Consider the following 20,758-nt stretch of genomic DNA (forward strand, 5'->3'; position numbering starts at 1 on the left):
AATTCTAGTTAGTTAACAGACTGCACTATGGGTTTCCGGAGTAGAATTCAGTGATTCATCACTTACATACCACACTCAGTGCTCATCATAACAAGTGCCCTCCTTAATACCCATCACCCATCTAGCCTACCCCCCACCCACTTCCCTCCATCAACCCTCAGTTTGTTCTTTATCATTAAGAGTCTCTTATGGTTTTTTTTCCTTCTCTGTCTTTTTTTTTCTCCCCTTCCCATATGTTCATCTGTTTTGTTTCTTTAATTCCTCATATGAGTGAAATCATATGGTATCTGTCTTTCTCTGACTGACTTATTTCACTTATTTCACTTAGCATAATCCTCCATCCATGTTGTTGCAAATGGCAAGATTTCATTCTTTTTGAAGCCAGCCCATGACTTTGAATCTCAACTCTATCTCTGCAACAGAATGGAGAGATGAAAAACTGATTCATGGGTTCAGAAGAATTCAATGTGTTATCCTAATCATAGCTATCATTCGATGAGTAGTCATTGTATATAAGACATTATCCTAGTTTTGCCTGTATTACCACCTACTATGGAGGTATCAGCATTACCCTTGCTTTTTAAATTAAAAAATTGAAACTAGAATGAATTAAACAATATATATAAGCTTATACAGCAGATTAGGGATGGGATTTAAACTCAAGAATTTTAGCAGCAAAGTCTTCTTTGTACCACTGCATTATATAGACTGACATAACAAAGCCAAAGGGGAGAAATATGTATTATTCAATTAGATGATGGAGTGCTAAGCATTGGCAAAATATAACTCCAATATAATTAAGGACATAATTAAAATAAGTTACAAAATGGGACATATTTGGAAAAGTATATTAAACATATATGATGGAAAAGCATTGACATCTTTGACATAAAAGTTATTTAAAATCAATAATGAAATGATAGACACCTTACATATTAAATTGACTAAAATGAGAAACAAAAGAAAAGTTTTAAGTGGCCAGTTAGTTCAAAATCATAGATTTAGCTCCTCTGATGGCTAAAAAAACAACTCAAAATCTCATGAAATGCCAGTTTAATTTGCATAATTAGCAAAGGTTATTTTTTTAAAATGATCTGCAATTTTGAAGAGCACATGGTGAAAATGACACATTCATACATATACAATACTTTTATTTAATTTTTGCAAAGAATGACACTGGAAACAAAAATATAAGATAAGCAGAAATGTAATTGTTTACATTAAATGAATATATATAACGCCAATGTGACTGAGGACCAAATTAAAACAGGTTATGAATGTTGATATATGTTTGAAATCACGTAAAGTAAGCCTTGAAGATACACAGATTAAAAAAACACCCATAAAACCCTGTGTTCTTTTCCAAAAAAGGTTGTGGAATATATTCTCTAAGACCGTAGATATGTTTTTAATGACTTCGTGTTTTCCATTCAAAATTTCATATATATAAAAATTTTTCATGGAATATGGCACTGTGTTTTATAAATTTTAAAATACCAGTCTCACCTCAAATGTAAGTGACTTGGCTCCTAAGACTGACTCTATACTACATTGTTTAGTTAGAGTGAGTATGAAGGCGTAGAACAAATTTGAGGCCAAAAAAAGTGTATGTTGTCACATTTTTAAAAAATGTTTTATGCTAGAAGTAGTAATTGCATTATTATTGTAAGATGAGAGCCTAATTGAATCTTTGGTATGATTTAGAATGAAAAGAAACTTCTTAAATGTCCATTAAATCATTCATATGTAATACCTGTAGGCTCTTATGTTATTTAGAAAGAGCTGTAATATTTTCTGTTCAGTTACTAAATCCCCTAATTTGCAAGTATTTTCTTTCTTATAGTTGTAGAGCACTTATATACTCTACTAAAGTGTTTTAATACATGTTTTCACATTTGATTGCCATGGTTATATAAGGAAAGCAAATATAATTGCTTCTATTTTATTTATTTTTTTAATATTTATTTATTTATTTGTGGGGGGCAGAGGGAGAGAATCTTCAAGCAGACTCTCCACTGCGCCTGGAGCCTGATGTGGGGGTCGATCTCATGGCATGTGAGATCATGACCTGAGCTGAACCAAGAGTTTAACACTTAACTGACTGAGCCACCTGGGTGCCCCAATTGCTTCTATTTTACATACTGGGAGACTGAAGGATAGTGATTTCAAATGCTGTATGTAAGGGTCACAGAGTGTTGGTAACAGAATATCAAACTGTTATGTGTATGTGTGTGTATTTTTTAAGTTTGTTTTGTTTGTTTTTCTTCATGGGTCACTGAAGCATGGGTTGGGGAAGGTACTTTTTATTTATTTGTAAATTCACTTGTAAATAAGATGCTTAAAAATCTATTGAACCAACTCAATCCCTTATTTTCTTTCGTAATTTCCTGATAAAGTTGTTTCTTTGGATAAGTGTTTGTTATTACATATCTTTCCCCAACCCTAAATTTGCCAGAGCAAATGCAACACACTGTATATTCCTTAGCACAGTATTGTTCAATAGGAATGTAATGTGAGCCTCCTATATAATTTAAATTTTCTAGTAGCCACATTTTTAAAAAAATGAAAAAAGGTAAAATTATTTATTACATTTTATTTAACCAAATATGTCCAAAATATAATTTGAACTTATAATCAATATAGAAATTATTTTTGAGATATTTTACATTCTTTTTTATACTAAGTCTTCAGTATTTCATGTGTATTTTAGACTTATAGCACATCTCAATTTGAGCTAGTCACGTTTCAAGTACTCAATAGCTGAGTGATTGATTATACAGCACAGCCTGAGAACAATTGGGACCTCTGATTGTCTATTTTGACTTTTAGTTAAATAAAATTTGAAGTATTTCCAGACTTTAAATGGGCTCTCGGGAATATATTTGCTTGCAGAGTTATCATTGAAGTTCTGCTAGTTACCCTTTGTTCTCATAATCTGTGCATAATTAATTAATTGAAATGTGAGTTTCTTTTAACTGACTCTGTGCTTTCTTAGCTCCTCTCTTTATTATGACCTTTTTCTTCCTCTTTTCAGTAAGAAATTTTGCATCGCCTCATGGACCAGCCTTAGGATAGGAGCAGTAAATCACATATCTTGAGACCAAAGAAAGTTCCTTCTTCCCAAAGAATCCCATTTCCCTTACTAATGCCTGGTTTCCACAGAAGTCAGTTAGCTCCTTTATTATTTTATTAGTCTACAAGCCTCTACAATAGACAAACTCCAAAATTTCAGTTGCTAAACCCAGAATTTATTTCTCTCCCAGATAACAGACTAAATACAGGCTCCTTTTTCAGCAATGGTCCTGAGGGAGAGGAGGGGATATTTCTTTTCCACAAAGTTGAAGATGCCAAGGAGTCTGAGGCTCTACCTCCTTGAACACATAGTTTCTAAGATAGTTCTTTCAAGCATTGACATTCAACTGACAAAGAGCAAGGATAGGGAAGGTAAATGCATTCTGTAGCTACCTCAATCTGTAAGCAACATACATCATTGTTATTTATGTTCTGCTGGCAAGAGTTAGTCACACACTCACAGTTAACGCAAAAGAGGATGGAAAATGTATGACCTGGCTGCTCTGTGTTTCCTAGCACCAGCTCTCATAGATGAAAATAGGACATAAATCTCTGGTGGACACCAAGCCTTCTATACCACAAAAGCTCATCTCTTTTAACCATAAATCCTTTTGTGGAGGATCCAAAACTGAGATAGCAGCAGTAATATACTAGAGATGTAGGGACCTGGATTCAAATTCTGGTTCTAACACTTGAGGCAATTAATCAACTTCTTTGAATCAAGTTTTTCGCACTTCTGTCAATATGGTTGGAAGTTGCAGCAGAGATGAAAATTTTATTTCCGATATCATTATCTCCCTATGATTTATAAAATGAGCTTCAGTTTTATTGGGGTGGGAAATTCAGCCAGCAAAAAGCTACATTTCCCAGTTAGAGTTGAACATACGATTCGTTCTTGGCCACTGTCAAAATTGGTCATTCATTATTTTTGGTTTGGAGATCAATTGTTTACTGATGCTGCCACATGAAAGTATAAAAATTTCAGAGGTTCAGGTGCTTCCTTAGGAACAGTATGTCATAGGAAGCAGTTAAATGTATGCAGAATTTCTGAGGGATCAAATAAGTTGTGTACAAGGTAGAGTAGGCTATACAATAGTGTAGTGTCAATCCCAAATTTTAATGGTTCAACTCAACAAAAAATTCTGTATGACTCACACAAAGTCTACTACAAATCTAGTTGACTCTCTATGACAACAATTCTCCATTTAATGAATCAGAAGAAGGAGCTGAAGATATATTTTCTTCCCTAAAATTTAGATTCCCAAGTGAGCAGCACAGAGACCTGTAGCAAGGTGGCCTTGTGTTTAAAGTATGCAGATCTTAAAATCTTACTGACAAGACAGTGAAAGAATGTTTACATGTGTGAATGTATCTCTAGCATCCTCCAGATTAACGTACTGTTTTCTAATTTCTTAGTATGTGATGAGGTCTAAAAAATTTCCTTTGAGAAAATTCAAATGATTATTTATAACTAACTTTCATTTCAAAATACATAGAGTGAAATTATTCATCCACTTTACCACCAACTTTCCTTTAGTTAACTAAATATGAGTCTCTTACAAAGGCCTCTCTTCAAAAGCTGTCTCCAAATCACTATTTTTCTGAAAGCCACCAGTTAAAGTGTGATATTTTGCCAAGGTAGACTAATGGAAGTCAAATCCCATTGTAAAAGCAGAACTGAATTATGCTTCATGCACATCTGGCAACATGTCCATTGGTACATAAGAAAGGCATGAATAAGATTATGTCTCAAATAAATTATCCACTGATTATGACAATTAACTACCTGTCATAGGTATTCAATTATCTAATTATATGCCAAAATTGTGTGCCAGGTGTTCCCTACATCCAAATTTCTAGTATGTTACATTTTATTAACAAATCTGCTTCATTTTGAGGAACATTCTAACTTAAAATACTTGGACTTGATCAAACTATTTTCTTTCCTTTTCTTTCATATTTAAAGACCCTAATTTACAAATTAAACTTTCTTTTTTTTTCTCTCTTTCTCTTTTTTATGAGATAGAGAGAGCATGAGAGGGGGGAGGGTCAGAGGGAGAAGCAGACTCCCTGCTGAGCAGGGAGCCCGATGCAGGACTCGATCCCAGAACTCCAGGATCATGACCTGAGCCAAAGGCAGTCGCCCAACCAACTGAGCCACCCAGGTGCCCAAGAAATTAAACTTTCTGAATAAGACATGGAGAATGTGTATGGATTCAAACTCACTTGTCCACATCACAGAAACTGTACTGGCCCAACTGCTTACTATGCATGCAGATGTTAAATTGTGCATCCTTGATCATCTGTTTATAATGCAAAATGACAGGTTGACTTGATTTTATCTAGCAGAAATAATTCAGGCATCCACATTGGCAAATTTGACCCAGAAGGTTTTATGAAATGTTTCGCAGTGAAACCTGTGATGAATTAAAATGCATCTCCCCATTTCTTTGTATTTGTGTGTGTGTGTGTGTATGTGTGTGTGTGTGTGTGTGTGTGAGTGTGTGTTCATTGCACGGGGTTGTTTTTTTAAACCAAAGATTTTCCTCCTTAAGCTTCAGAGAGAAATAATTTTCTCCATGAATCAGAAGAGTTTAAATAACACAGTTTTTCTCTTTTCGTTTTAACTCTCACCATAAAATAGCCGTGAGCGATACGCTTAGGACTACAGGTACCTGCTTTATCAAATGTAAGGAAGTAAGTTCTTTGAAACTGCATTTTTATTTATATAGAAATTCATGTAGGATTTCACAAGGACTTGTTGGTCTCTGCCCTTTTTATAGTAGTGAATGTAACTCCCACTGAAACCAGGAATAGATCTTGTTCTACAAAACAAGTGATTTTAAAAGGCCTTTGATTGCACTGTCCAATGTTGTATCAAAAGCATCTGTACATTAACACTCATTAATGAAACAAAAAATATCTAAATATAAATGCAAAGAACATAGAGAAAGAAAGCATTAAAAGAAACTGTTTTATAAACACTTGGTTTTGATGTTTGCAGAGCCAGAGTTAACTGCAATTCTTTTCCCATTGTCCCTTTCTACTGCAAATTCTAACTAAATTACCTAGACATTTCCAAAACCTAGCTGGTCTTTCTGCCCCCTGTGCCATGTTCTCAGCCTTCAACATGTTAGTCTTTTTTTATAAAAGCTAAATACAGCTTCAAGAGAGCATCTTTTAAGATATTGATCTTATCATCTTATTATGCTATTTCCCTGTGGGGCTTGTGTGGACTTGGGGTTAGAAGTAATCTTTCTAAGGCTCAGACAGAAAACCAAGTCTAAATCATTTAGTTAGCAGTTGTGGATTCTCTACTATGGAGCCACTAACTGTTTTTATAGCCTTACTCCTTGCCATATTCCATTCTTTCTTTTACCTATCCATCTTCAATGTCACAGTAATACTTATTTGAACCCTATTGTCCCAAATAACATATATTGCTCCACTTGAGAGTCCTTGTTCAACAGAAAGAAGATAAATATCATTCTAGAATGTCCTTTTCTGAAATACTCCCTTATCAAAACACTGAGATATTTTTACAGATCTACCAATTCCATGAGCAGCCCATCTTGCCCACCTAAGCTGGAATATTTTTTTTTTCCAGAACCACATTTAGAGCACTTATTTAATTTTTATTGCATCATTTATATATCTGTGTTTCATCTAACTGTCAGAGGTATTTATATGTACTACATTATTAAATTATAAGCCATTACATTATATAATGGGAACTGTATATTTTCCTGTGTACTGCCTTCACAACTATCAGGATGCAGAACACAAGAGAGGTAGATGTTTATTAAAATTGAATTTAGATCACTTATTCAACAAGCATATGTTAGTCACTTATTATATGCTTGGTGTGGGGCTAAGGGTTTAGAATGTAAATGTGAATGAAGCACAGAAATACAAAATAAGTAATTCAGGGAGTGACATCTACAAGATGGTAGGATAGGAAGTCCCAGCCCTCATCCTTCTATAGAAACACTGATTTAATAATCATATACAGATCATAATACTTTTATAAGAACCCCAGAGCTCTAGTTAAGAAGTTTCTGCACCCCAGAAAGCCACAGGACCAAGAACAATTATATTGAAATGGATAAGAAGAACAGTTTTACTTTATCCACATATCCCCTTCCCCCAAATAAGCACAGTGAAAGATCCCTTTGGTGACTTCTTCCATGAGCGGAAAAGAGTAAAAGCATACATCCAGTATCCCTAGCCTGTCAGGGTGCTGTCTGAGAGAACTATTCTGTCTCACCTCACCCAGAGTGCTGAGGGATCCAGCATAGTTGAAATGTCTTGGAGCAGCTAAAGCAATAGGCGTGGGTGGTGACTCTCAGCATATGGCAAGGATCTCAACAATCATCTTGGTTCTGCAGGATTGAGTGATGGCACATAATCCTGAGACTTAAAAGTGCAATTTATACCTAGTATCCCAAAATTTCAGTGTACTACCCAAGGGAAAATAGCAGAATAGTTCTCAGTACCTAACACAGTTCAGTAGGATAGGATAGAGTGTACAATCCTGAGTTTTCTTCTTCAGGAGGAAGGAAAGGAAGTGGAACTTGCACCCAATGTCCCAGCATTTTATTGGACTTCTTTAGGGAAAGGGGCAGATGCCTCAGCACCTGCCATGGCTCTGTGAGATTGGGAAAAGGTGCACAATCCTGTGACTTCCACCCCAGGAGGAGTAGAATGTGCATATTCATAAAAAAAGGTTTGAGGTACTCTCAGAATCTTAAGCTGGTCTAATTGGTGAAGGCCATTCCCTGCCAATGACAGTCCATAAAGACTGGAAAAGGTGGCTGCTTCTTCAAATGGATAGACACTAACGCAAAGCTGCAAGAGACACAACAAATTAGGGAAATATGACACTATTAAAGGAACAAAAAATAACCAACCCTAAAGAAATCTATGAATTACCTGACATAGAATTCAAAATATTTGTCTTAAAGCTCAGTGAGCTACAGCAGAACACAAGTAGAAACTTAAATGAAATCAGGAAAATGATACATGTACAAAATAAGAATATTAGCAAAGAGATAGAAACCATTAAAAAGACACCAAGAGAAATTCTGGAGCTGAAGAATGTAATAACTGAACTGATAATTCAATAGAGAGTTCCAATAGCAGTCAATTAAACAGAAGAAAGAAGCATAGAACCCAAAGAAAAGTCATTTGAAATTATCAGTCAGAAGAACAACAACAACAAAAAAGTGAATAAAAAAGAGTGTATATAGTTTAAGGGATTTATGAAATATCATCAGGATAGTCAATACATAATTATAGGAATCCCAAAAGAAGAAGAAAAAGGTTCAGAAAGCTTATTTAGAGAAATAATGGCTCAAAATTTCATGACTCTCTGGAGAGAAAAATACATTCAGGGTCATGAAGCACAGAGGACTCCAAACAGGATGGTTCAAAAATTTACAAAAACGCATTATAACAATGACAACAACAACAAAAATTAAGTCAAAGACAAAGAGACTTTTAAAAGCAGCAAGAGAAGTGACTCATCATGTACAAGGGAGCCCCCATAAGACCATCAGTGGATCCCTCAGTAGAAATCTTGCAGGCCATGGGTGCCTGGGTGGCTCAGTCTGCCTTCAGCTCAGGTCATGATCTCTGGGGTGCTGGGATTGAGCCCCATGTCAGGCTCTGTGCTCAGGAGGGAGTCTGCTTCTCCCTCTCCTCTGCCCCTCTCCCCAGCTTGTTCACTCCATCTCTTCCTCTCTCTCTCTCCCCCTCTCAAATAAATAAAATCTTAAAAAAAAAAACAACAACAAATATTGTAGGCCAGAAGGAATGAGATGACTTATTCAACAAGGTGACAAAGTAGCTAACCAAAAATTTGATACCTGGCAAAACTATCTTTTGAAATAAAGATGTTTCAGAAAAGTAACAGAATGAGATTTGTATTTTACAAATATCACTTTTAGTGTAGTGAAAAAGATAGCAAAGGAGAAGAATGGAATCAAGGTTAGTTAGAAGGTTATTTTTATATTAGTTTTTATATTAAGATGGGTAAATTGTGATGGGAAGATAAACAGCAGAAGATGTGTTAGAGCACCATTTCCTTAAGGGTATTCCAGGAAATGTTAGCTTTGAAGGATTTCATTAGGTAGTAAAGAGAAAAGTTTGGGTAATCAAATAGTAACTTGGAAAAACACTAAGTTAAGTCAAACTCTGATTTGCTAAAATGCAGTGAAATCTGGGGACTGAATAACAGATTTTTCTCTATGTAAAAGAATTTTCACTGAAGCATTTCATGGAACTAGTGTTTCACAGAACACATTGTATGAAATTCTAGATTTGGGTTATATTTATTTGATAGGATCCCCCAAACCTGGGAGTTAAACATGAGATAAAATGTCTCAGTTTCTATCTTGAGTGGTATAGATAGTAGTACCATTAGTTGTGACAGAAACTTTTAGGGGAATATAATTCATTTTGGACATTCTGAATTTTGAGTTGCCTGTGGGACATCCAAATAGGAAAATTTTGATAAATATTTGAATACACATCTGAAGTTCAACAATATTTTTCATAGATACATAGGTAGTGATTAAAAGAAACTGTCTATATTAAATTCTTTTAGTATGGACTTTGAGCTGCTTTTCTGTGTAATTGAGGACATTAGGGGCTTGGAGAATATCCTTTGTAAATAAAGTGGGCAGTAGTTTCCAGTGAAATGTCGAAGATGGGGGGAGGAAATGTTGGTGCAGGCTGCACATTTGTAGCATAGCTGTTCATCTTATATCCTCATTCTCCATTGAAAAGGCATCTTTGAAAAGTGTAGATTCACTCCTTAGAGGTAGATAATGAGTGTTCGCTTCTAGCGATATCTGTGATGTGTGGACTTTGGGCAATGCCGTAGGATCTCCCAGGTATCCCTCAGTCCTGAGTGCAAGGGTTTCTGTTATTAACTGCAGCTGAACTTGAAGCAAGAATCTGGTGATAGAAAAACTTGAGTGGACATTGTGAGCTCTCTAAGCTACAAAATCCTATACCCCAATTAAGCTTATATGTTTAAAGAGGCCAAAAAGTTAAACTGTTGATATTTTTAGATGGAGCAGCATGAGCACAGTTTTGTGGACTCTGGAACAGAATGATTCACAAAGACCACTCATCAAACACTCTCTCCTTCCTGAAGGCTGTTAGAGTGTTTATCCCTCTAGCATTCCATGTCAAAACGCATATCTGAACTCTCATCTTTTTTCAAACCAGCCACTATGCTCTAAAATGTGACATGATATGGAGAAACTGCAGGGCAAAATTGCCAAGTCTGCCATTATCTCAGTCTGACTTGTTGAGCCTAGGTATGGGCGAGGGAATCACTGATGTTCCCATCTTTTCCTGCTATGTATTCATAGAATAACCACTGAAGATGTATAAACCCCGGACACAGAAGGAGAACAAGTAGATGGTGATGAAACAGGGAAGAGAAAACAGTGAAGCATATATAGAAGATTTCATATAGCATACTTGCTGAGAGGAAACATTATATAATTCTCCCTCCCAAAGATTTACTGAAGTTTGAATTCCTTTGGGGAAGTCATAGTTGATGTCTGACATTATGTTACACCTGGCAAAAAAGAAGAAATCTCAGTACAAAGAGACTCGTATAGTACATCTCAGAATTTTGAAGTCAAATGAAACTAAGGGAATTTAACATTGCATCATGACACTCAAAATAACTGGTGACTGGGCAGGCGGTACATTAAAAATGACGGTCTGTTCTTTGTTACAGTCCCACACAGCATGTGAAATTGCCCTTCCCTTGGGTTTGTTTATTTGCTTCTTTCTTTCTTTGTTTATGCTGTGTGACTGTTTGAACAACAAAATGTGGTACAAATCACACTGTGCCAGTTGCAAGGTTAGGCTTTAATCCTCTAGCAGCTTCTATTTGCTCCCTTTGGAGCAATCACTGTTGGAATGCTCCCTCTCAAAATCCATCTGCTGCTTAGAAGCCAAAGTCCCATTGGGAGGCCATGAGTGTGAGTTCTGTTCAACAGTCTCAGTTGAGCTCCCAGCCAAAAGACAGCATTTGAAGAAGCTATGAAACCATTTTGGCTGTTCCAGCCCAAATAAGTCCTCTGATGATGTAGCCCTCTCATATCACACAGAGGACAGCTTCCTGGCTGACCTTTGTCAACATATAGAATCATGAGAAATAATAAAATTGTTTCTAGCTATTAAGTTTTGATGTGGTTTGCTATGCAAAGTTGATGGTTAAAACAGATAACATGGCTTATTGTTGGGGACAAGTACATTCTTAACTTTTAGATGCCATTTAGTAACAGGAAATTCCTGTCTGTTGGCATGTGAGAAAATAAGAAATGGTTCCAGTATTCTTAGAAATGGATGAAATTCATGATTAGCTGCATTAGTCTTTTATTTGTAAAAGAAAAACAGGAAACAACTGTGCTCAGCCACAACAGTATGGAGAAGCTACCCTTTGGGATATAATATAATCATTTAGAATTATGTAATAAAACTTTATATTATTGTGGCTAACTGAAGAAATATTGAGATATACCACTGTATATGAAGTATAATTATAAGCACATAAAATAAATAATGCAAAATATGTCTAAGGAGAAAAGACTGAGAACAATGCTTCAAAGTATGCATTAACTTCCCTTCTCATACATTTTCATACTTAACTCTTGGAGTAAAAACAAAAGAAAGCAAAATACTATTCAGGAACAAAGGAGGGTAATCTCCCCTGGTCAGGGATGGCATCACTGAAGAGTATTCACTTGAGATGAGTTTTACAGGATGAGTAGGAATTTGTCAGGTGGTTGGTGACAGGAAAAGTCTAAGCAGAAAAAGTAACCTATGCAGAGTCACAGAAAGGACAAAATAGCAAAGAGTAATAACTTTGGGAAACTGTAATTGTTCTGGTGTAGAATTTGTGGAAGGGCTTAAAGAGGGAAAGGCAGGTTATAATGTTATGGGCCAATTTACTAAACTTAATATTTCCATTTGGATTGATTTCTCCTTTATCTTTGAATGCCCATGATGCTTTGTTTAGTTATGCTTTATATTGTGGATATTTGACCACATATTTTACATTCTATCCTAGATCATAAATTCCTTATACCTGAGGCTTTTGTTCAATAAATGTCAATGTGCTAACCTAGCTTTCCCAGGCCCCTTTTGGCTGTGTAAATTTTTTTTAAAAGATTTTACTTATTTGTTTGTTTATTTATTTATTTGGGGGGTAGAGAGAGTGAGAGGGGGAGGGAGAGAGGATCTCAAGCAGACTCTGCGCTGAGTGCAGAGCCTGACACAGGGCTTGATCTCATGACCCTGAGATCATGACCTGAGCTGAAATCAAGAGTCAGTTGTTTAACTGACTGAGCCACCCAGGTGCCCCTGTGTAAGATTTTTTTAAAAGACCTTGGAATTCTAACCTGAGAGCAGAAAGTGAGCTGAGCATTGTATAATTTCAAGATGGTCATACTCACTCCACAAAACGCATAGATTATGGCTGAGAAAGTAAATGGATGAAGAAGGAAGAGCCAAGGAAAAATTAATAAATAAGAACTTCTCAGAGAGAAGAATCAGGGCCAGTCAAAGGAGTACCTCCCCAATCCCCAGAGGAGGGGTTCCTTTTAACATTTTCCCGGTGAGACTTGTTATGTTCCAGCAGCTACGGTGTATACCATTCTTCCCCTTCCAAAGAAGAAGAGTGTGTATTTCAGTTATCCTGTGTTAACACTGATGTGGAGGGTAATATAACTGGCCTCATTCCCCAGCAATTCCAAGAAGGTGATGTGCCACACCCATTCTGACGGAGACCCTCCTGCTCACACTCAGAGACTAGATGCTCAGGGTGCAATGTCTGTGTGGGGTTTTGTGCTGACTCCCTTATGGGAGAGTTATTTGAAGAAAGGAGCAAAAGGATATACTTACTAGTTCTAGAAATATGACTTGTGCTCACCAAATATTTGTATGCTCTCAACTCATTTCCCTGACATATTTGCAGTTATGTTGTGGCTGTGTGGTTAGACATGGCCAGTAGACTGTGAGCAAAACTAATGTGTGTTACTCCTGTGATCATACAGTTAAGACTGAGGATAACGCTTCTATCCCTCTCTTCCACTGCTATGACAGTTCCCAGTGCATCTAGTTTATACGATGTAGACAAAAAGAAGAGGAACGTATCCTAACCTGCACTGGATGTATTAAATCGCTGAAAACTGAAAGTTTGTTTATTGCAACAATGAGTATTAATGACCTTAACAAATGGATTCCTGGGAAGAAGCGCTTAGCAAAAGCTTTCATATTTCTTCTCCAGTATTGCACACACCCTGTGAGAGATACATTTTTATATCTTCCAATCCTTTATTCAATCTCTGCTCCATTTCTGCAATATGTCTAACAAAATGTGTGCTAATTTAGCCTTACCCTCTGTGTGCTTTCTGAAGTGAAGTAACATATCTCTGGGCATGCCTTAATTTCCAAACACGAGTGGATTTATGTCTCTACTATCTAGCCAGAAATTAGTTTCCCTTCCCTGTTTGGCAGTCCCAGTCTACTAGGTTGTCAGTTGTAGTCTCACAACTTGAAATGTTCTCTCCAACTTGTTGGACAGCTACATCTGTAACTTAAATTTCCAGGGCTAGTGTTTCCCATTGTTTATCTGCTCCTGCTAGTTTAATACCAGAATATTTCCTTTCTTACTGTACATTTTTTTCTACTAAGTCTATCTTTTTTTATTATGTTAATCACCATACATTACCTCATTAGTTTTTGATGTCGTGTTCCATGATTCACTGTTTGCATATAACACCCAGTGCTCCATGCAGAATGTGCCTTCCTTAATACCCATCACCAGGCTAACCCATCCCCCCACCCTGTGTTTCAGGGTCCATAGTCTCTCATGGTTCGTCTCCCCCTCTAATTTCCCCCCCATCATTCTTCCCTTCCTGCTATCTTCTTCTTCGTCGTCTTTTTTTTTTTTTTTAAAGAAGGCAGCATCCCATTTTTAATACAGAACTTAAGAATTTAAGGGCTCATTCACATATGGTAATGTATTTGATTCTCAAAATAACTCTGTGGAATCAGGCATGAATGGCATTATTTATACCTTATCCCCAAATTCCAGATGAGGAAAATGAGACTCAGGGGGCTTCCGTAAATCCCCTGGCTATGACTGCCCACCCATAAATTCTTATTCCAAGTCTCATTTTTCCACTATATTTTATTACCTTTTACCAACTTTCTCATTTGTTCCTGGTCCTATATTTTGTGTATACATCAGACATTCATATGCAATCTGACATGCTTTGAGATCTATATTATTGTGCCTAAAATCATATTAATACAGCATGATATAATGCTGTTTTTAAGTTTTAAGGAAGAAAAAAATTGGAAATCCAAATAGGAAATAGCAAAGCTAAAAATTAAGGAGAGAGAAAAACAGACATTTGAGTTGTTTCCAGTGTTTTCCTTTTTTCTTTTCTTTTTTTTTTTTTTTTTGCTCGCTCATTTGTTTTTGGTTTGAGTTTATGTGCACGTATATGTGTTTTGTTTTGTTTTGTTTTTTGATATTAAAGACAACTCTTCCATGAACATTCTTATTCAACTCTTGATGATCATGAACAAGATTTTCTCCCAATCTAGAATAGAATAGAGCTAGAATTGAAAATGCTGGGAAAATTTGAATGAAAACGAACATTCAAACAAAGCATGTATTGTATACATATGTATACCTTTGGTTGAAGAGGCCTTGGCCAAGCAATTCTAGGTGAACCCAAATGTGGAGATAGTTAAACTGGCAAAACGTGGGTACCCCTGGAAAGAGCACCTCCACCATCTGGAATCTGGGCTATCCCCCTGACTCTGTGACCATCACCTTCGTTATCTACATTGACCAAACTGGACAGTGGTGTGTATACAATATGTGCCCAAGGACCCCCAATCATTCCAGAGGAGGCTGTCCCTGTTAAAGCCATGGGAGAGTCCTTGGGGTGAGGCCCTGGATCATGCCAGTGGGATTCCTGACTGCATCTTTGTCCATACCAGCTGATTCCTTGGTAGGCACTAAACCTGAGAGGGTACCTTGAGCATGGCTTGTGCCACCTTGGCTCAGTGCCTATGTTTCCCACAAATTCCCTAGGCCAATAAAATTTCTTTCATTGCATTAAAAAACTTTATATATAATCTCATACATATATATATGTGTGTGTGTTTGTAATACACGTATATATTATACCTATATACACATATACCATATAGAGCACATATGTATCATATATATGATATATAGTGTATGATATAATTTTTGTAAGGCTCAGAAACAATTTCCAATTTATTATTAAATAATAACCACTATACTTTCTTATTAAAAAAATAGAACTATGTGATCTATTTCAATATGTAGCCACAACTTTGTTTTTAGAAATCATTGTAACATTATTTCTGATATCACACTTATATGATTTTTATAAAATTATCAGACCTACAGAAGACATTTCATTTTTAGCTACAGTTATTGACAGTTCACTTTTTGAGATATTAAAACTGATAATCATTATTTCTACTTAAATGGCATAACACTAATTGCCTTTTCAAATAGATATTTATTTATTTTGTTTTCTTTTAGGATTTTATTTGTTTGAGAGGGAGACAGAGCACACATGAGGGGGTCAGGGGCAGAGGGCAAGGGAGAGAGAGGAGCAGGCTCCCCACTGAGCAGGGAGCCCTACACTGGGCTCAATCCCAGGATCCCGAGATCACGACCTGGGCCAAAAGCAGATGCTTAACCAACTGAGCCACCCAGGCACCCCTCAAATAGATATTTATTATTTTATTATCATGTAGAATTAAATATTAAATTTAAATATGGTTCTGGCATAGTATTTTTTAGTTTAGTCTGTAATTTCAAGTCTTTTTCATTTGTGCTTTGGTTTTATATTAAGAGGACATTAAAAAATTGAATTTTTTAGTCTATTTGTTGATATAAAACTAAAGGTAATTTAAGAAAAAATTGGAGGAGATGTAACTACTCAACTTTAGAGTATGATAGTATCAAATAGATAAAGTCATAATAATTTTTTTTAAAGATTTTATTTATTTGACAGAGAGAGACACAGCGAGAGAGGGAACAGAAGCAAGGGGAGTGGGAGAGGGAGAAGCAGGCTTCCCATGGAGCAGGGAGCCCGATGTGGGGCTTGATCCTGGGACCCTGGGACCATGACCTGAGCCAAAGGCAGACGCCTAATGACTAAGCCACCCAGGCACCCCAAGAAAGTCATAATAATTCTTATAGTAAGGTGATATAACTTGCTGGATGCTATTTTAAAAACTATCCTGTGACATAGTATAGAGGCAATGTTATAATTTGGGGGATGTCTTTTCCACATCCAACAAACCCTCCCTCTCATCTCAGGCATTAGGGTTTGAATCGTGTCCAACCAAATGAATTGGCTGGCAAAATGTCAAACCCACATGGAGAATGAAAGCTCTAAGAGAAGGATGGGGGAAAAGTAAGCCATGTCACCATGTCCTGGTGATATTGTTCAAGCATCTGATTCCATTTTAGGGCCTAAGTTACACGAACCAGAATTTAGCTCTATATTTTGCATGTAAGATTTTCAATTCTCAAATGTATTCCTGGGATAAAATGGCAGCATCAGCTGTTTAATGACGGATTTCTCCATGGTGCCCATTGTGATAAAAGATGGTCAGTCCTAAAAAACAATGGTGCCAATTCATTAGGGTAGCATTTGAAGAATTGCATTAAGTAAATATATTGCATTGAGTGAAATTGTGTGGACATACAGGTCTATTAGAAAACTGCCAAATATCTGAAGGAAAAAGGTTAACAATCATTACCAGTTCATGACTACAGCCTTGAAAGTGAGACACTCAAATCTTTTGAAAGAGAATCTGCTGCAAGGAGGGCAGTTAGCTGAGTCCCAGCACTTCGTCTCGGCTTTCAGTTCAAGGCCACACACTTTCTGGGCAGTCTCTAGCCAACGACTAAGCATCCTGGGGATCCAAGAGCTTACCATTTGTGGTCGCTTCGGCTCTTTCCTTCTTATGGGCAATCTTTGCATGAAACTTCCTGGTAGCTAGCTGAGACTTGCACAGAGCTGCACTGCACTCTGAGGGTCTTCCTGTCCAGTCCTGCTTCCTTCCCTTCCTTTTACAAGTGTGAGACCAACATCACAGTGAGGAGTCTTTCTCTGACTATTCTTGCCTTTTCTCTCTTTGTCCCTCACAGGAATTACCTCCAATAACTCTTGCATTTTTATTTTCCTTTTGGCACCTGTTTCCCAGAGACCCAGGGTTGTCACTTGAGTGTCATTATTGACCTTTATGAAAGAGAGGACTTGTAGTTTCTGCACTTTTGTTGGAGAGAGCTGAGAGAGAGCATGCACATATGTGAGCTTCTTCATAACGAGTGTAAGGAAGAACATCAAAAAGCTCAATCACTTTGAAATCAGTACAAAACACAATTAGTAAAACATAGTTTTCTTGGGCACCTGGGTGGCTCAGTCGTTAAGTGTCTGCCTTCAGACCAGGTCATGATCCCAGGGTCCTGGGATCGAGTCCCGCATCAGGCTCCCTGCTCCGTGGGGAGCCTGCTTCTCCCTCTCCCACTCCCCCTGCTTGTGTTCCTGCTCTCGCTCTCTCTCTCTCTCTGTCAAATAAATAAATAAAATCTTAAAAAAAAAATAGTTTTCTTGCTTATGAAAAGCTACTTGTAGAACGTTAGCTGGTGATCAAAAACTGTTTCATTTGATTGGGCAGAAGGGTAGGATTCTGTGGCTATATAGCCAAAGAAAAGGGGGGCAGGATTTGTAAAATTCCAGTACATTGTGTGATAACACAAAACCTAAGCCTGCCTCGTCATTATTAGGGTTATTAATTTAAACTGTACTCCACTGGCTCAGGTCAGAAAATTCTCCACTTCATGCTTTGGAAGTTAACCAAATTCTTATGGGTTGTTTACTTATTTAACAGTATCTCAGAAATTAACAAAGACTAGTTATCAATGAAAATATGTCTTGCCATAGGTTTCTTCAAATGCTAAGGTCTGTGATACTATGAATCTATGATAAAACAGTGTATGCAGTATTGAAGAAAAAGATTACAGCCTGCCCCTAGACTATGAGATATTTGAGGGCATATCTTTATGTTCAACTTTTGAGAGCACTTAGGACCAGTAGGCATTTGTGAAATGTTTCCTAAATTGAACTGAAATCCAATTTTCAGTTATTTTGTGCCAATGAATCCAGACACAAAATAACTTTATTGCACTAAATTTCGCTGACATTGACTGCCAGTATTTGCCATGAGAATTGGAAGGAAGTATTTAGAGTTGAATTTTAGTGTATATAATTTGAAGGATCTTCCATTCTTCTCACTTTGTCAGGACCTTAAATGAGACTTTTGAGCTGTGTGTAATTAAAATAGGAGAAAGCATTTCTTGGTCTGGCTTGGCCTGCAGATATTTGGGATTACACCTAATTGCTTTGCTGCTGCCAGTTTCATCAGGCTGCTGAAAGGATTTTTGTAAATGCTGGAAGAAAGCCTAACTGAAAGGGGTTAAGCTTCTAAACTGCTGTGATCTGCAGTCAGTTAGAAGTGACAAATTGTAAGCAAAAGATAATCTCTTCCACTTACAGAAATGCCAGCCCAAATATCATCTGTAGAGAGACTTCAGCAACTTTAATATATTCATGTTAGAGAGCAGAATTTAAAAATAGGCATTTGTGGATCTTTTAGGTCCCTGCTGCTTTATAGATTTTAACTATGCTGTTTAGCAAGTCTTTTCAGCTGTGGTCTGATGGTTTGCATGGAGACTCTGTCTTTTATGGAGATTTATGGAAAGCCTGTACCACAGAGGCAAGGTAATACCCAGTCTCCCAACTTCATGTATCTTCTACACAATGGAAACCACAGCTTATGAGGCAAGGGAACTTGAATCTATAACAGTTTTAAGTTGCAGGTAACAGAACACTTTATAAAAAGTGGCTTTAAAAAAAAAGAAAAAATTAAATTACATACAAATTATTGAAATATATCTTTTTTCCTCCCTTTTTTTTTTTTTTTTGAACAACATCTCAACTATATCAGGGATAAGAGTATTTTTGTTCGTCTATAGCCCTTTCTTGTGGGCACAAAATGGCAGTTGCAGCTCCAAGCAAATCACATTCCGAACAGGAGGAGAGGAAGGCAGGTAGAAAGGGGCTTTCCTTTCGTTAAGAAGCAAAATCCTTTTTTAGATTCCCCCACTAGTCTCTCTTTATGTCCAGTTAGCTACAATCAGATAATCTCTGGGTCCCAGTGTAATTGGGAAAAGTAAGGAGATGGCAAAGAAGAATGAGAGTCATAACTGGCTTGGCTAAAACTATTCAGTTCCATGGGATTGGATGCCGTTTTCCTCTTGAAGAAATTTGAGAATTTGTTAGCAAGGAAAATAGGAAGCTATAGGATAACCTTGCAATAATGTTTGCAAACTCCTAGTCAGTCCTAGGCCTGTCTTAATTTGAAAGACAGAAAAATGCATTTCTCTGCTTGTCTCCACCTATCCCCATGCTGCTGCTTGTTCAATATAAAAGCACCAACAGAAGCAAAATTAAAACTAGTAAAATTTACAAAAAGTTCCTTAAAATGCATCCATAATATTAGCACTAAGAAAAGAATCGGTTCCAATTTTCATGTTACTCTTACCTTGTTCATATTATTTTTACACATTTGCTCTTGCAAAGTTTGTATTCTTTTGCATTCTGCTGTTTTCATTTGTCATAAATATTTTCCTTTTTCTATATTACTTTAATAATTTTCACTTCTAGCATCATAGTTTTTCATCTGTTATTGGCTCCAAACATATGTAACAATTTTCCTATGATTGGAACACAGTGTAGCATAGAGGGAAGCTACCTAGCAGATTATGAGTTAGAGCATAGCCCTACCTGGCCCGAAATTTCAGTTGCACCACTTACAAAGTAGGTGCCGTTGGCAAGTTATTTAACTGCCCTGCACTACAGTTTTTAATATCTGTAGAATAAAATTAATGGTAAGACTGTAAAGCTAATTATTATTAATTATTAAGTACATTTTATTAATTTAATTAAGTAAAGTTAATGAGATGCTTCCAGTAAATTGCTTAATATGGATCTTACTGTGCAATCTAATATGGTAGTCACTAGACACATGTGACTACTTAAATTTAAGTTTAAGCTTCTGATTCTTTTTTTTTAAGATCTTATTTATTTATTTGAGAGAGAGAATGAGATAGAAAGAGCATGAGAGGAGGGAGAGTCAGAGGGAGAAAAAGACTCCCCGCTGAGCAGGGAGCCCGATGTGGGACTCGATCCTGGGACTCCAGGATCATGACCTGAGCCGAAGGCAGTCGCTTAACCAACTGAGCCACCCAGGCGCCCTAAATTTAAGTTAAAATTAATTAAAATAACATTTCAGTTCCTTAACTGTCACTACATTTCAAGCGCTCAATAGCCACATGTGATCAGTGGTTACCATATTCAACAGTGCAGGAAAAGGATATTTACATCATTACAGAATATTTTATTGGACAGCACTAGCTAGAATATAGTAAGAGCTCAATAAATAGTTGTTCATTTACCTTTTCTTTTTTCTGAACTGTCCTTATGGCCAAGCTCATAACAATTAAAATCATGCCGTGTCATTTATA

Source organism: Eumetopias jubatus, unplaced genomic scaffold (assembly GCF_037043125.1).
Source record: "Eumetopias jubatus isolate StellerSeaLion01/CBP00866 unplaced genomic scaffold, mEumJub1_p1.0 scaffold_1, whole genome shotgun sequence".
Taxonomy (NCBI): domain Eukaryota; kingdom Metazoa; phylum Chordata; class Mammalia; order Carnivora; family Otariidae; genus Eumetopias; species Eumetopias jubatus.